At 34.3% G+C, this 18,233-nt stretch overlaps 1 long non-coding RNA gene across 1 annotated transcript in view; it reads left to right on the top strand.

Moving 5' to 3' along the window:
- Nucleotides 1-18,233, top strand: part of LOC139360581 (uncharacterized) — a 253,217-nt gene that overhangs the window by 50,414 nt on the left and 184,570 nt on the right. The window contains exon 3 of the long non-coding RNA XR_011618065.1: nt 17,917-17,966. This is a non-coding gene — a long non-coding RNA (uncharacterized lncRNA). The remainder of the gene's footprint in view (nt 1-17,916; nt 17,967-18,233) is intronic.

Here is an 18,233-nt window from a genome sequence, read left to right as displayed (position 1 = left end):
GCCACAGCAACCCTAGCAAACTAATATACTCTGATACTAATATGAAAGATATAGACCCATGCTACCCTTAGGTGTGGATAGTAAACTCATACTACCTATGTCACAGGAATTCTCTGAGAAAATAATGTAGTATCATACCAGGCTACCAAAATCCTGAGATCTCTGTAGAATCAAATACAAAACTACTTTTTTTTTTTCCCTTTTCTTTTCTTTTCTTTCTTTTTTGAGATATGGTCTCATTATGTTGCCTAGGCTGATCTCAAACTCCTGGGATCAAGTGATCTTTTCTCTTCAGCCTTATGAGTACTTGGGATCATAGATGCATGCCACTATGCCTGGCTAAAACCATTTTATAGTAACACAAAAGCAAGGGTAAATGTGATTTCAATAAAAAAAATCACTGATAAAGATGAGGTCACAATAAGTAACGAAATACTGCAAAGGGATATGATCCTCCGTAAGGAGGAAGCAGAAGATACAATAAACAAAAGATTAGCAACCCTTAAACTTCAGATAATAGAATTTTCAGGACTAACAAATTTAAGCTATAGTTAGAAAAAGAATTATCTACTACACTATATCCAAGTCCTAATTGAAAGAATAACTAAAGAAAAAATATCTTGTGTAGTTAACCTGAACTAGGAAGGAGGAAATGGAATGCAAGAGGCAATAATGATTATTAAAATTGGTAGAACTATAACAAATCTTAATAAGCATTTGCTGAACAAAGAAAACAACATAAGTAATAATCTGGAGCTTAAACCAAGTTGGAAATAACATGCAAGGCAATAATAAAATAGAACTGGTAAAGGACGAATAGTGTAAAAGCACTTGAAAGTCCTTGTTTTATGAGTACAGTGGAGATATTGATTAATTTTATAATTTGTTAAGTCAACTACACATGTGAAACATGTAGTGTACCTATGAGAAAAATTAATGACTTCACATAAGTACAGAAGGAATACGGCAAGTGACAAAATCCAATGAGCATAATAGAATGCAGGAGGGATTACAAAATATAAATAAAACAAAAGCATAATCTACATACAGTTAATAATTAGTAGTAAAATTTAAAAGATTAAAATCATTTGGCAAAGAAATGCTTGGATTGAATTCAAAATTTAGTTTTATCTATTTATAAGAGATATGGCTAAAATGTATGGCACAGAAAAGACGAATTTAAAAAGTTAAAAAAATGCATTGGTATTAAATTGCTACATCAGCTTTTTTCTGGATATTATTTCATTTCCAGATATTAATCAATAGCCAAAGAAAACTGATGTAGCAATATGAATATGCAACATAATAGAGTTCAAGAAAATATGCCTTCTTGGTGATAAATTATATAATTACATGGTGATAAAAGAAAAATATCAGCAATGTATAATCAGTTCTGAATCATTTTCTACCTAAAAACATAGCATCAACATGAAATGGTATAATCTAGGGGAGATTTTAAAACATTTTCTTAATAATTGATAGACTTGTGGAAACTGCTACTAAATATATACAATTTTGAGCAATAGGCTTGATAGAAATTATACTTACAGAATTCTCACTCAGCAATAAAAACGTTATACTTTTTTCAAGCAAGTATAAAACATTTATAAAAATAGAGCACCTACCAGACTACAATGGAATTTTGGACAAATACCAAAGAATTAACATATAAACTATCTTCTCCAACCAATACATAATAAAATTGCAAGTCAATAACAAAGATATGGCAACCCCCATGGATCTGGAAACTTTAGAAAAGACATGTGTTTTAAATATCTAATAATTCTAAATAATTCATTGATGAAGAAATAAATTATAATGACAATACAAAACATTATACAAGGAAAACCTATGTGTGATACAGGCAAAATATATATATATCAAACTATATAGCTCAAAATGTACTTATTGGAAAAGAAGAAAGATTGAGAATTAAATAGTTCAGTTTACAATGAAAATGACTGGAAAAAGAAAATCAAAATATCAAATATGAAAAGAAAAATGATACCAATTGAGGCAAAAATTAAAGTAATAGAAAAAAATAGAGGATCAGCATAACCAAAAGTTGGCTCTATGTAAAGATTAATAGTCATATCTCTGGCTAGATTGAATTGGAGAAAAGAGTAAAGTTACAAGTAGAAAATATTAAGAATGAAGGACGACATAATGTTCATTACACATTGACAAAATTATAAGGATGAGTTATAAGTAAATTTATCAAATAAATATGAAAATAATTTCTATCAAATCCAATTTACAAAGCAGAAAATCTGAATAGACTTATAGTCATTAAGTAAATCAAATTTATTTTTCAGTTTTTATTTGTTTTTACAAAACAAAAACAAAATAATATTTACCAAAAAAAGAAAAACCCCAAACCAAAGATACCTGACTAGATAACAACTAGGTCAGATAGTTTTACAGGTAAATTCTACCAAATGTTTCAAACATAGATTAATACAAAATCTTAAGAGTACAAAAAAATTAAAGGTCCTTAAATAATTTTATGTGGTATTGTGTTAACCTAAAATATTATTCATGCAATAAAGAAAAACTTAGGATAATCTCATACAGATAAAAGAATTATACACAATAAAATATTTGGAAGCAAATTCAACAATGTGTAAAATAAATTTTGACATTGTGATCAACTACAGTGGAAACCTAGGAAACATAATTTTGCCTACATTTCCTATAGTGGTAAAATAGTAGAATTGTTATGATTTTCAGAGTTGTGAATGGAAAAATATTTTGTATTTTATTTGGTGCTTGAAATAGGGATAGTATTTCTTCTTCCAGGAAGAGACTTGCTGTTGGGTGTGAAGCTACTTTTCAATGTTTAGAAACATATTTTGTAGCTTAGTTACAAAATATTAAAGAATGCATAAAATCCATCCCAAGGATGTCTTTCGGTTTCAGCTTCAACATGTAAAGAACTTGTAAGCTATCACTCATATCTTTACACTAAGGGAAAACTAGGCAAGTACTTTTCTTGGAGATGTCACAGAACTGAGGTCACAGGGCAAACTGCAACCCCTAAATTTGGAGAGACAAGTAAATTTGGAGAATCAGAGTCAAGATCTCTTTGCGTAGAACAGAAGTCACTGGAGTCATAAACTAGTAGAATCACCTACATAGTAATTTTGATGAATTGCTGGAAGCTGCGTTTGGATTAGCATAAGAGTGAGAAATTCCTTGCACATTTTGGGGTTTGACTTCCTGGAACCCCACTAGGTTCTCATGATAAATAAATGAGAAAGAATACCTCTTGGCTCTGGTAGTAGGAGGGGAGAGCATTCCTTGTGAGGTATACCTAGACCTTCTTCAAATAGAAATATAATGTATTTAAGGAGAAATTATACAACCTAAGTACATAAAATAATACTTAAAATAGATAGATCAGATTCATGAATGAGAAGAAGCTTGCTTTTCTAAAACTGATAAGCTCGATATAACACTCTACATAATTAGAAAACCCATAGTGTTGTTGGGTTGTGGGGTTTCTTGTACAACTTGTTGAGCTTATTTGAAAATTCTTATATGTAAGTATCTTAGTCCATTTTGTGCTTCTTTAACAGAATACCCTAGGCTAGGCAATTGATAATGAAACAAACAAACAAACAAAAAAACAAAAAACAGTTCTTAGAGTTATGGAGGCTGGAAAGTTCAAAGTTGAGGGGCCTGCATCTGGTGAGGGCCTTCTTGCACTCTCATTCCATGATGGAAGACAAGAGAGTGAGAAAGAACAAGAGGAGCAAGAGAGAAAAATGAGTCTGAACTCATTTTTTTTTTTTTATCAGAAACCTAATCCAGAGACAATAACCCACTCTCATGATAATGGTCTTAATCCATTTATGAGAGCAGAGCCCTTATGACCTAATCGCCTCTTAAAGGTCTCACCTCTCAACACAGTTGCATTGGGGATTAAGTTGCCAACACACAAACTTGGCAAAACACATTCAATTTTCAGCAACGAATAAATGGCCAAAAACTCAGCCAAGTAAAATATAAAACAGAAAAATAATTAGGTAGAACTTTTCTTACCAAATGTCAATAATTAATATAAAGCTATTAATAATTAAAATAGTGTGATCTTGATTTAGGCATAGACAAATGGAGATGATACATATTAAATGGCCTCAAAACAGACCCACAGAGTTATGTTATTATATGATAGATGTGAAACTACTATACAGTGGTAAGAGATTCAGCTATTCAACAAATGGTATTTATTGGGAAAGTTTGTGATCTATATGAAAAGAGATAACCTTCATCCTTGTTTCATATTACACATGAAAAATAGTTTTCATTTTGTCATTAATGGACTAAATGTGAAAAAGAAAGCTTAAAATATTTAGAAGAAAGTGTAAGTGGATACCTTTGTAATCTCGGTAAGAAATCATCTCTTAAAAATACACAAAGTTACAAATTCTAAAGAAAAAGATGGATACAGGTGATTATGGTAAAATCATAAATTTGTATATGTGAAAAGATATGATAAACAATTAAAACAAGATAGATATTACTTACTACTCATAATACTTGGAAAAGATTTAACTCAATAATATCAAGTGGTGGTGAAGATGTAAGGAAACACACACATCATTGGTGTGAGTGCATATTAACACACTCACAGCCTTGAGAAGTAGAGCAAAATGGCAGAATAGAAGGCTCCACCAAATGTCCCCCCAGATAAGCACACCAACTTAACAATCACCTACACAACAAAAGCGCCTGATTTTTGGTTCTTATGAGGGTGCTTTTGTTGTTTAGGTAGTCGGTAAGTAACTCTCACATCACTGAAAGAGGCACTGAAAGGGTAGGAAAAACAATCTTAAATTGCCAATGCCACACCTTTCCTATTCACCGGCAGTGATGACATGGTTCAGAAAGCATTTCTGTGCCCTGGAGAGATGGAGAGCCTACAATTTTGAGGCATTGAACTCAGTATTGTCTTTGTTATACCAGAAAGCAAAAAATGGACCAAACTCAGCTGATACCTACCCATGGAGGAAGCATTTAAATCAGGCATAGTCAGAGGGGAGTCATCAATTCCAGTGATTGGAACTTGAGTTCCTGCAAGCCTTGTCACAGTGGGCTAAAGCGTTCTAGGGCCCCAAATAAACTTGAAAGGCAGTCTAGGCCAAAAGGACTGTAAAATCTAGGTGAGTCCTAGGGCTGAACTGGGTCCAGAGAGAATGAACTGAGTTGGGCATGCAACCAACATAGATACCAGCCAGGGCAGCTAAGGGAGTGCTGGCATCACCCATTTCCTAACCCCAGTCTGCACAGCTCATGGCTTCAAAAGAAACTTTTTCCTTCTTGAGAGTAAGAGATCGAAGAGTTGTGCACTTAGTCTTGCATCTTGGAAGCCAGCTCAGCCACAGAAGAATAGGGAACTAGTCAGAGTCATGAAGCCCCTTTCCAGACTCTAGCTATGGAACATTTCTAGACACATTTTGGGCCAGAAGAGAACCCATTGCCTAGAAAGGAAGGAACTAGTCCTGGCAGCATTCATCACCTGCTAACTAAAGAGTCCTTGGACCCTGAATAACCAGCAGCAATACAGGTACTATGATAGGAACCTGGGGTTAGATGCTAAGACTTGCTGGCCACAGGCAAGACTCAACACATTCCCAGCTGTGGTGGCTACAGCGTGAGAGGCCTTCTATGTGAGAAAAGCAGAGGAAAAAGCAAAGGGAAATTTGTTTTAAATCTTATGTACCCACTTGGCTATAGTAAGGTAGAGCACCAAGTGGGATCTTGGGGTCACCATTTCCAGGACTGGCTCTTGGACAGCATTTCTGGACCTGCCCTGGGCACTATAGGGGAGCCCACTGCCCTGAAAGGTGGGTCCCAGGCTAGGAGACACTCACCATAAGCTTACCAAAGAGCCCTTGGTCCTTAAGGGAACATTGGCAGTAGTCTGGTATTACTCCTAGTGGGCCTGAGGTGATGGTGGCCATGGAGTGAAACTCCTCTGTCTTTGGAAAGAGGAGAGAAGAATGATAAAAACTGCATCTTGTGGTTTGAGTGCCAACTCAGTCACAATACCATAGAACACTGGATGGATTTCTATGGTTTTTGACTGTCCCTAACAATATATCTTTAAAAAATGAGAAAAGAAGAGCTAACCAATCCCCAAATTAGTAGAAGATATATAATAAGTATCAGAACGGAAATGTATAAAACTGAAATAAAAAATACAAAAGATCAATGAAACAAAAAGTTGGTATTTGAAATGTTAAATATAATTGACAAAACTGTAGCCAGATTATCTAAGAAGACAAGAGAGAAGATCCATACAAATAAAAATAAAATCAGAGATGAAAAAGGAGACATTACAACTGATACTGCAGAAATTCAAAGGATCATTCAGGACTACTATGAGCAATTATATGGAAATACATTGAAAACTTTAGAAGAAATGGGCAAATTGTTTAGAAATATACAACCTACCAATTTTGAACCAGGGATAAATCCAAAACCTGAACAGACCAAAGATAAATAATGTGATCAAAGTCATAATAAAAGTTCTTCCAGTAAAGGAAAGGCTGGGAACCAATGGCTTCAGTGCTGAATTCTAGCAAACATGTTAAGAACTAATACCAATCCTACTCAAACCATCTTGAAAAATAGGGTAGGAAGAAAGGCTTCCAAACTCACTCCATGAGGCCAATATTATCCTGATAACAAAACCAGAAAAAGGCACATCAAAAACAGACAAATGAACAAACTATATGCCAATATCCCTGATGGATATTTATGCAAAAATTCTCAATAAAATATTAGCAAACCAAATTTGTTAATACATTATAAAGCTTATTCATCATGATCAAGTGGGATTTATCCCAGAGAGGCAAGGATGGTTCAGAATATGGATATCAATCAATGTGATACATCAAATCAACAGAATAAATTACAAAATCAATATGATCACTTCAATTGATGCTGAAAAAGAATTTGATGAAATTCAACATCTGTTCCTGATTTTAAAAACCCTCAAAAAAGTGCCCATGAAGGGAATATACCTCCACATAATAAAAATCATGTATGACAGACCTACAGCAAGTTTCATACTGAATGGGGAAAAACTGAAAGCCTTTTTTCCAAGATCTGGAACATGACAAGAATGCCCACTTGCACCATTGTTATTCAACACAGTACTGGAAGTCCCACCTAGAGGGATCAAACAAGAGAAAGTAGCAAAGGGCATCCAAATTGGAAAGGAATAAGTCAAATCATCCTATCTAAAATGTGGAAAAATCTAAAGATTCCACAAGAATAATATTAAAACTGATAAATTCAGTAAAGTTGCAGTATACAAAATTAACACACTAAAATCAGTAGCATATCTATAGGCCAACAATGAACAATGTGAGAAAGAAATTTAAAAAGTAATTTCGTTTACAGTAGACACAAATAAAATTAAATACTTAGGAACTGACTTAGCCAAAGATGAGTAAAATCTCTATAATGGAAACTATAAAACACTGATGAACGAAATTGAGGAGGACACCACAAATGGAAAGTTTTTCCATGTTCATGGATTGGAAGAATGTTGTTCAAATGTCCATACTACCCAAAGCAATCTACAGATTCAATGCAATCTGTATCAAAATACCAATGACATTCTTCACAGAAATGGAAAAAAATTATCCTAAAATTTATAAAAACCACAAAAGACCCAGTATAGCCAAAGCTATCCCGAGCAAAAAGTACAAAACTCAGGGGAATCACATTACCTGACTTCAAATTATGCTACTGAGCTATAGTAATCAAAACAGCATGGTACCAGCATAAAAACAGACACACAGACCAATGAAACAGAGTAGAGAACCCAGAAATAAATTCACACACTCACAACAAACTCATTTTCAATAAAGTTGCTAAGAATATACACTGGGGAAAAGACAGTCTCTTCTATAAGTGGTGATAGAAAAACTTGATATCCATAGGCAGAGTGAAACTAGACCACTATCTTTTGCCATCTAAAAATTAAATCAAAATGGATTAAAGAACAAATACCAAAGAATTAACTTACAAGGAAAAATGATGGTCCAAGACCTCAAACTGTAAAACTACCACAAGAAAACATTGAGGAAACTGTCCAGACATTTGTCTGTGCAAAGATTTCTTGAGTAATACCTCACAAGCACAGTCAACCAAAGCAAAAATGGACAATGGCATCACATTAAGTTAAAAAGCTTCTGCACAGCAAAGGATACAATTAACAAAGTAAAGAGAAAACCCCATAGCTTGGGAGGAAATATTTGCAAACTACCCATCTGACCAGGGATTCATAACCAGAATATATAAGAAGTTCAAACAGTTCAACAGGAAAAAAAATTAACTCTATTTTTAAAAAGGGCAAAAGATTTGAATAGACATTTGTCAAAAGAAGACATACAAGTGGCAAACAGACATATGAAAAGGTTCTCAACATGATTGATAATCAGAGAAATGCAAATCAAAACTAGAATGAGCTATCATCTCACCCCAGTTAAAATGGTTTATATCCAAAAGACAGGCAATAGGAAATGTTGACAAGGATATGGAGAAAAGGCAACACTGTTCACTGTTGGTGGGAATGTAAATTAGTATAATCACTATGGAGAATAGTTTGGAGATTTCTAAAAAAAAACTAACAATTGAGCTACCATAAGATCCAGCAATTCCACTGCTGGGTATATACCTAAAAGTAGGGAAGTCAATATATCAAAGATATATTTGCACTCTCATGTTTGTTGCAGCTTTGTTCACAATCACCAAGATTTGGAATCAACCTAAGTGTTCATCAACAGATTAATGGATAAAGAAAATGTGGTACTTATACATAATGGAGTACTACTCAGCTATAAAATAGAATAAAATTCAGTCACTTGCAACAACATGGGTTGTTGCAACAACACGGGTTGTTGAAGGTCATTATGTTAAGTGAAATGAGCTAAGCACAGAAAGACAACCATCACATGTTCTTTCTTATTTGTGGCATCTTTAGATGCCAAAAATCAAAACAATTGCATTCATGAACACAGAGAGTAGAAGGATGGTTACTAGAGCCTGGGAAGGGTAGTGGGAGTTGGGCATGAGTTGGGGATGGTTAATGGGTACAAACAATAGAAACAATGAATTAAACTTAATATTTAACAGTATAACAGGGTGACTAGAGTTAAAAAAATTAATTATACATTTAAAAATAGTTAAAAGAATATAATTGGATTGTTTTTAACAAAAGGCATAAATACTTGAGGGGATGGGTACCCCATTCTTCATGATGTGATTGTTAATCATTCCATGCCTATATCAAAACATTTCATACCTCATAATTGTATACATCTACTATCTATCCACAGAAATTATAATCATTCCTCAGCAACAACAACAAAACGAACAAATATTTTACAGACCAATTAAGCAATAGCTAGTGAAGTTGAAGATGTACTCATCCTAGGACTCAGAAATTCCTCTTTTAATCAGAACAAAAGCTATTCAGGGTCACTGGTCTGAGGACTACTTGTTATCCGTCTTCCATGAGATAAGGAGCTTGTGTCACAGTGTAAATTAATTCAGTGCTTTCTTTATTGAGAAATTCTTATTATGAAAATAATTATCAACTGAATTATATAGTAAATTTAGTTAGCGTGTTGATTTGTATTCTGGGACCAGCTCCTTATCTCATTACAGACATGTAACTATCACTTAATGGATTAGCACTGATCTAAAGACCACATTTTGAGTAGCATAGACCTAGATAACAATCTTGAAAATATTCACAAGGAGATAATTTTGTAATATCTTCAATTTGGAAACACCATGTATGCCTATCAATAAATAAATGGATAAACAAATATTACAAGGTGATTAAAATAATATACTAGATATTCAATTATTATAATATACTACCTGACTTCATTTTATTTGTTTGACTGCTGATAGTTTTCAAGACCCACCACTTCCTCTTTCCCTCATGCCCACTGCTGGCCAAGATGATAAGGAAGCCCTGGGGCTCCACCTTCAGTGCTGGCAGGAAGTTTAAAACCTGCAAACCTTGGCCCATGAACAGAAACCCCATTGTAGCCACAGCCCCTAATCACAATAAAAACCAAGACAGTCTTCTTTCTCAGCTCTCTGAAATAGTTTTCAGTTCAGGCTGGGAGCTTTCACTGCTCTGCTCAGAAAGTCTCATTATAAAAGTATAATAAAACTTTTAGTACTCTCTTGGTGCATGTGTGCTAGCATCACCACAGTTTCAATATGTGAGCCAAGTTTTGGATGAAGGAGCTCATCCTACTTATACAGAAAGACCACGTCAACTAATAATATGAATAAATCTGGAACACAGCATTGAGGAAAAAAGAATTTGCAAAAACAAATTGAAAGCATTATGTAAAGTTTAAGAACATAAATAATACTTTATATTCTTATGAATGATATATATATATATGACTCCATTATTCTCGCTCTCTTCCTTCAAGTTTCCATTTACTTGTCTTCTTATCAGAGAGGCTGTTGTTAACTACTATAACGGCTCCTTTTGAGTAAGGTAGAGAGTAGAATGGAAAGGTAACATTATTTAAAAAATATAGCGCAAGCAAATACCTCAAAATATTGTTTGTTAAATGATAATTGATATACTGTGTATGTTATTTTTTTAAGTATCTACAATTATCTTAAAATTAGAAAAAATATTTTAAAATGAAATAATGAATTAATTGTCACAAATTATTGATTTAACTCCATTCTTTTACCTAATGAATTTACTGAAAATTCTACATCATAGGTCTCAGAATCTTATGCCATCCTTGTCAGATAGGGCCCTGATTTTAGCATATGAGACCTGTCAAGCTGCATATTTTATCTCTTTGTATCTCTGCTATCCTTACAATTAAATCCTATATTTGTTTTTCAGCAGCCTGCCTTAGGACTACAGAAGATGAGGATCTTGTTAAATACTCCCATAGTAGCTGTGGTGGGTTGAATAGTGACCCTAAAAGCCTGCCAAAGTTCTAACTCTTGGTACCTATAAATGTGATCTTTTTTGGTAATGGGTTGTCTGCAGATGTAATTAAGTTAAGGCTCTCAAGATGAGATCATCCAGGATTTAGGGTGGCCACTAAATCTAATTATGAGTATACTTAGACATATAGGAGAAAATACAGAGATACATGGGGGAAGGTCATATGAAGATGGAGGCAGAGACTGGAGTCATGCGCTTACAAGTCTAAGAATGCCAAGACTTGCTGGCAGCCACTAGGAACTAGGAGAGAGTTCTGAGATAGTTTCTTTCTTAGAGCCTCCAGAAGAACCCAATCCTGCTGACACATTGACTTCAGAATTCTGACTTCCAGAACTGTCAGGAAATAGATTTCTATTCTCAGACTGTGGTAATATTTTATGGAATCCTTAGAAAACTAATACATTGGCCTCATGCATTCCATGTTTGTTCTGAGTTGTTAATGGGTGACTTGAGCCTGTCATTCTCTTTTTATTAAGGTATTCAAGAAAATAAACAAAAGCCAGACAACTCCACAATCCTTATATTTACTATTGATTTCATATTGCTCTAGTGTTATTGCTGCTACATAAACCCAATACTTCCTGAATCTGGTTCATAGATGAGACAACTCAGTATGTTGGTGGAAGCAAGCAATTGACTGCTGGTATGCTGTCACACCACTCAGGGGTGGCTTTGTAGAACAGTAGTGAGGGAAATCTCCCCAATGATAAGATCTCCTCAAATCTCCCATGCCTATTGTCAATGGAGAGAAAACTGCCTAGAGTTAAGAATGAAGGGGCTCATAGTCAATGGTCAGTGACATATGTAATTGGTTAGAGATTTGGAAGAAGCAAGATTGGAAGGTCAGAGACACGGAGTCCTGGGCAGCAGACATTTTAATGGACCGATGGAAATGGCATAAACTGGTGTGAAACTGCATGTTTTGTGTTAATGCCTAAGAAAACATCTACCACGGAGAGGCACTGAACAACCAGATAGATAGACTTAACTCATTCAGTGGCAAATAGTCATCATTTGTACTTGACCATCCCCGAGTGGTGGCACATTGGGCACATGAACAGAACAACCACAATGGCAGCGATGGAGGCTTTGCATAAGTTCAACTGCATGACTCCTTCACACAAATTATGATCTAGCTACTCTCTTTGCTAAATGTCTGACCTGTCTGAATGTCAGCAGTTAATGCTGAGCTTTTGAGTCAGTAAAATCTCTCAAGGAAATGAACCAGACATTTGTGATAAATTCATTATATCAGACTCCCTCAACATTGGAAGGAGCAGTGATTATTCTTTTCCAGAATTAACAGTAACATGAAAAATGAATTGGTTTTTCCAACTCCATACAATAAATCTTAAACTCCTCAATTGTCCTGAAGTCTCAGGAAAGACTAGTGCTTGATTTTGGCCAATTCAAAGAAAAATGTAAATAGACAGAAACCATCCCTGAGGAACCACACACATTGGACTTACTAGACAAAGACATTAAATCAAAAGTTTCAAACATGCTCAATGCTAAATGAAACCATAAAAACGAACTAAAGAATAATAGCAAGGTGATGTATGAACAAACTGAAAATATCAATAAAGAGATAGAAATTACAGTAGGAAACCAAACAAATTTGGGAGCTGAAAAGCACAATAACTGAAATGAAAAAAATTGCTAGAGAAGTTCAACAGTAGATTTGGGCAGGCAGAAGGAAGAATCAGCCAACTTCAAGTTAGGCCAACTAAAATGATCTAGTCTGAGGAGTAGAAAGAAAAAAGAATGAGAAAAGTGAACAGAGCCTAACATACCTGTAGCATCAAGCAAAAACAATATATGCATATGGAAGTCACAGAAGAAGGAAAGTTAGAAAATTCCTTGAAATGAATGAAAAAAAAATATAGAAAAACTTATGAGATGCATCTAAAGGAGTGCTTAGATGTGAAGTTATAGCTGTAAACATGTACAGTAAAAAAGAAATATCTAAAATCAATAAGTAACCTAACTATGCAGCTTAAGGAATTAGCATGTCTAGAACAGGATACATAGTACTGGAACATAGTACTGGAAGTTCTAGCCAAAGTAATTCGTCAAGAAAAAGAAAGAAAAGGCATCCAATGAAAGGGAAGAGCTATAATTATCTGCATTTGCAGATGGCAAAATCTTGTATCTGGAAAACCCATAAGAATTCACAAAAGAACCTGTTGGAGCTAAAACATTCAGCAAAATTGTAGGATGGAAAGCAAACATGCAAATATCAATTGTATTTCTACACACTAATAATGAATAATGTACAAAGGGAATTAAAGCAATAATTTCATTTACGAGATTATACAAAATACATGTAAATAAAATTTCAAAGAAGTTTGAAATTTGTACACTGAAACCTATGAACCATTACTGACAGAAATTAAAGAAGACCTAAATAAATGGACAGACATTCTATATTCATGGATTCAAAGATTTAATACAACTCAGATGACTATACTACCAAAGCAATTCACAAATTCAGTGCAATCCCAATAAAAATCTCAATTGCATTTTTTTACAGAAATGAGAAAACCCATTCTAAAATTCATATGGAATTTCAAGAGACTCACAATAGTCAAAAAATATTGGTAAAGAACAAAATTGGAGGGCCCACACTTCCTGATTTCAAAACTTATTACAAAGCTACAGTAATCAAAGTAGTGTCATACTGGCTTAAAAGTGCACATATATACCAAAAGAATAGAATTGAGAGTCCAGAAATAAACCCATATATGTATGGTCAATTGAAGTTTTACAAGGAAGCCAAGACTATTGAATGAGGGAAAGAACAGTCTATTTAACAAATGGTGCTAGGAAAACTGGATATACACATGTAGAAGAATGAAGTTGGACCCTTACCTTACATCATATACAAAAATTAACTAAAATGTCAATTGAAGAGCTAAAATTGTAAAACTCTTAGAAGAAAACACAGGGGAAAATATGTATGCCCTTGGATTTGATAATGGCTTCTTAAATATAACACCAGAAATGCAGACAAACAAATTAAAAATGGATACATTTGACTTCATCAAAACTAAAAACTTTTGTACCTGAAAGGACACTATCAAGAGAGTGAACAGCACTGTTCACAATAGCAAAGACTTGGAACCAACCCAAATGCCCATCAGTGATGGACTGGATAAAGAAAATGTGGCACATATACACCATGGAATAGTATGCAGCCGTGAAAAAGGATGAGTTCATGTCCTTTGCAGGGACATGGATGAAGCTGGAAACCATCATTCTCAGCAAACTAACACAAGAACAGAAAACCAAACACCACATGTTCTCGCTCATAAGCGGGATTTGAACAATGAGAAAACATGGACACAGGGAGGGGAACATCACACACCGGGGCCTGTTGAGGGGGCGTGGGGCCAGCGGAGGGATAGCATTAGGAGAAATACCTAATGTAGATGACGTGTTGATGGGTGCAGGAAACCACCATGGCAAGTGTATACCCGTGTAACAAACCTGCACGTTCTGCACATGTACCCCAGAACTTAAAGTATAATAATAATAATAATAAAAGAAAGGCACACTAGTGGGCTTAACTCAAAATAAAAAAAGAGTGAACAGCAACTTAGAGGATGGGAGAAAATACTCACAGATTATATATCTGAGAGAGACTTAATATACACAATATATAAGGAACTCCTACATCTCAACAACAAAAAGACAAAAAACCCAATTAAGAAATGGGCAAAGGGCTTGAATAGACATTTCTCCAAAGAAGATACATAAATGGTCAATAGGCACATGAAAAAATGCTCAATATCATTAGTCTTTAGGAAAATGCAAATAAAAACCCAACTGAAAAAATTCAAATCAGTCTATGGCATTTTTATGTCAGCCTGAACTGATTAAGACACCATATAATTGACTATTATTCCACCATAAAAAGGAATAAAATTCTGATACATGCTACAACACGGACAAACATTGAGAACATTATGCTGTGTGAAATAAACCAAACACAAAATGACAAATATTGTATGACTTCCCATATAGAAAATATCCAAGATAGGCAATTTCATTGAAACAGAAAGTAGATTAGAGGTTATAAGGGATTGATGGAAAAGTGTATGTGAGTTATTCGTTAATGAGTATAGAGTTTCTGCGTGGAGTGATAAAAATTTCCAGAAATAGATCATGGTGATAGTTGCACAACATTGTGAATATAATTAATGTCACTGAATTGTACACTAAAAAATGATTAAAATGGTAAAGTTAATGTTATATATGTTTTGCCACTGTAAAACAAAAACAAACAGAAAAAAAAAGAGGGCAGTGGGAAAACATTACTGGTTGTCATAGGAAGGGAACATGCCTCTCTCAATTATTAATGCTCTATATACAAAATTGGTGAATAATTTTAGAAAGGGATGTATTGCTCTATAAAGACGGTGGTTACACTTTAAACGTGGTTCCAATCTTTTGGTGTATACCTGGAGGTAGAGAACTTGTTACAAATATAGAGTCCAAAAAATTTGCTTCAAGATATTTAGGTTCAGTAGATATGAGCTGGAGCTCAGGATTTTGCAGTTTAATAAACACTGCAGACAATTTTGATGAAAGTGATACACAACCAATGCTTTCAGAAACAATGCTATAAATGATGGTTAGGTCCTCAGTTGGGACTATAGAAGTGTATTTATCTCCAAATGTACATGGATATAGTAATATTTCAGTAATGCCTAACCATCATTTCTAATTTTATTCAACAAAATGTGTCCTAATATCCTTTCTATAGTGTTGAATAGACAATAATTTTCTAGCTCTATACATTTTCATATATAATAGTCACCTTTTAAAGTAAGTTTCAAGTCAAGCACTCTAATTTGTATTCAACAGAAAGATAACATATCCAGTTTAGGATGTTATAAAGGACTTTCAGAATTCACTTGTATTATTATAGGTTATTTTTAAATTTAACTTTTATTTTAGATACAGCAGGTATATGTGCAGATTTGTTGTGTGCATATATTGCATCCAGGGAGTGAGGCGAGCACCCCATAGGTAGTTTTTCAAACTGCACTTCCTTCCCTCCTTCTCTCCTCTAGTAGTTGGTGTCTGTTGTTCCCATATTTATGTTCATGTGTACTCAATGTTTAGCTCCCACTTATAAATGAGAAAGTGCAGTATTGTATTTTCTGTTCCAGCATTATTTTCTTAAGATATAGGTCATTTCTAAAATGTTTTAAAATGGGGACTTTTTGTAATAGGGATTTCTATAAAGCAGAAAATTGACTAAATTGTAAGATTATGCATCAAATGTACTGGTTGTGTATTGAAAAATTCTCGTATATTAGTCAACTTTTATTTGTGCATGCTTGGACTCCCTGACTGAATTGCGTACTTCTGGAGGAGAGAAACTATGTATGCATATCACTGTGTCTACCATCACACCTAATAATGCTATTGACTAGACTAATCAACTGGTATGTTAACAGGCTAATTGGCTTAGTGTGATATAGTTCACAATAGTAAACTAAGTCTCTTTGGAAAATATCAGTAGGGCCAATCATCTGATTAGGATTGCTGATCAGATTGTCTTACCTCATAGCATAGAGCAGAGATAGGCAACCAGAACAAAACTAGCTGCTGGAATGTCAGGAAGCAAAAAAGTCTTGAGCAATACATATGGCTTAAAAAAATTTTTACTCTATTTTACAGTTCGGTGTGTATCATTATACATTTTTTTACTTCCAGAACAACCTCAGGAATATCTAAAGCAGAATACAAGGTAACAGCCTGATTCTGTATCTTCTGTTTCACAATAAACTTGGCCATCATTTGATTTATCTTAATAAATGTTATATATAGAATGGATTGGCACCAAACTTCCAGCATCTTTGTGTTTGAAATGTCTCATTCTTCCTAAATGAGATTATCATTTGTTCAATCAAATTCAGATGTTGTTCCTCATAAGTCTTATCCTTGAACTAACGGAAAATGCTAGAGGGTGAGAGTAAGCAATAGTCATTTTTTACAGAATTTTATCACGCTAAAAGCAGTGTCCAAATATTGTACATTTTTACTGACTCTTCAAAGTCACTGCCTTGCACTCGTAAATTTTATTCATGAAATTCATGAATATTAAGAACAAATAGTTATTTCTTCAGTAGTAAGTGGGCACCCTGAATACAGGGCTTGATAATATTAAAAGAATTAAATCAGGATACTGAGTTCTATTTGTTTCTATGGAACTGATCTCTATTTCCCTGCTAAATCAGATCCTCTTTTGTCAATCACTTTTGTTACCTGGTCAACAAGACAGAGATGCATCCTGTAAATAAAGCAACAATCGAGAGACATACCTTGAGCCCTATGCTTCCTACATTGTTTGTTGTGTGACTGTGCCCAAGGACTTTACCATCTGTGACCCTGTCTCCTCAGAAGAAAGATACTAATAATTATCTAACTTAAAGGGATTCTGAAAAGAGTAAATGAGATAACAGATGTGTAAATCACTTTGTAAAAGACCAAATGACAAAGTCAGCCATTATTGCTGTTATTATTATCATAAATTTCTGCTTTGTGGCATCTTAAAAGAATTTACCAAATTAGATAAAGCATTATTTCAATAATCAAAATCCCTGGAGCTTAACAATAACAATGATAATAGCTAGCATTAGATATAACCCAACATGATATGGCTCTGCCTACCTATCTGATCTCATGCCCTACTTCTCTTTTTCCCTTCACTCTGTATTTTTCAGCCACAATGATGTCTTTGCCTTTCCTAGAGAACATTAATAGCATTTTTCCCTTTTTAAGGACCTTACACTTCCTGTTCTCTCTGCCTGAAATGTTCTTCCCTGCCCACTCTCCCACCCAAACACAGTTATTTCATGGCTATCTCTTTTTGTGTCTTTCAGGTCTCTGATCAAGTGCCACATCTTTAGGGAAGAAGCTTTTCCAAACAACCGTAAGTAAAATAGCACGTGTCCTACCCCCACAGTCTGTCTCTAGTCCCTTATTCTGATCTAGTTTCTTCATGGTACTCATATCTGACATTATTTGTTTATGTATTATATATCTTTCCAATTAGAATATGAGATGGTTGAAAGAAAGATCTGTTCTCTGTCTTGGTTCACCATTGTATCCCAGCACATAAAACAGTGACACACTTATGGTAAATGCTCCATAAGCATTTATTCAATAAAAGAATTACATTTATTGAACTTTATATGCC

This window comes from Macaca nemestrina, chromosome X, assembly GCF_043159975.1.
Source record: "Macaca nemestrina isolate mMacNem1 chromosome X, mMacNem.hap1, whole genome shotgun sequence".
NCBI classification, from domain to species: domain Eukaryota; kingdom Metazoa; phylum Chordata; class Mammalia; order Primates; family Cercopithecidae; genus Macaca; species Macaca nemestrina.
This window is presented reverse-complemented; position numbering and strand designations above follow the sequence as displayed.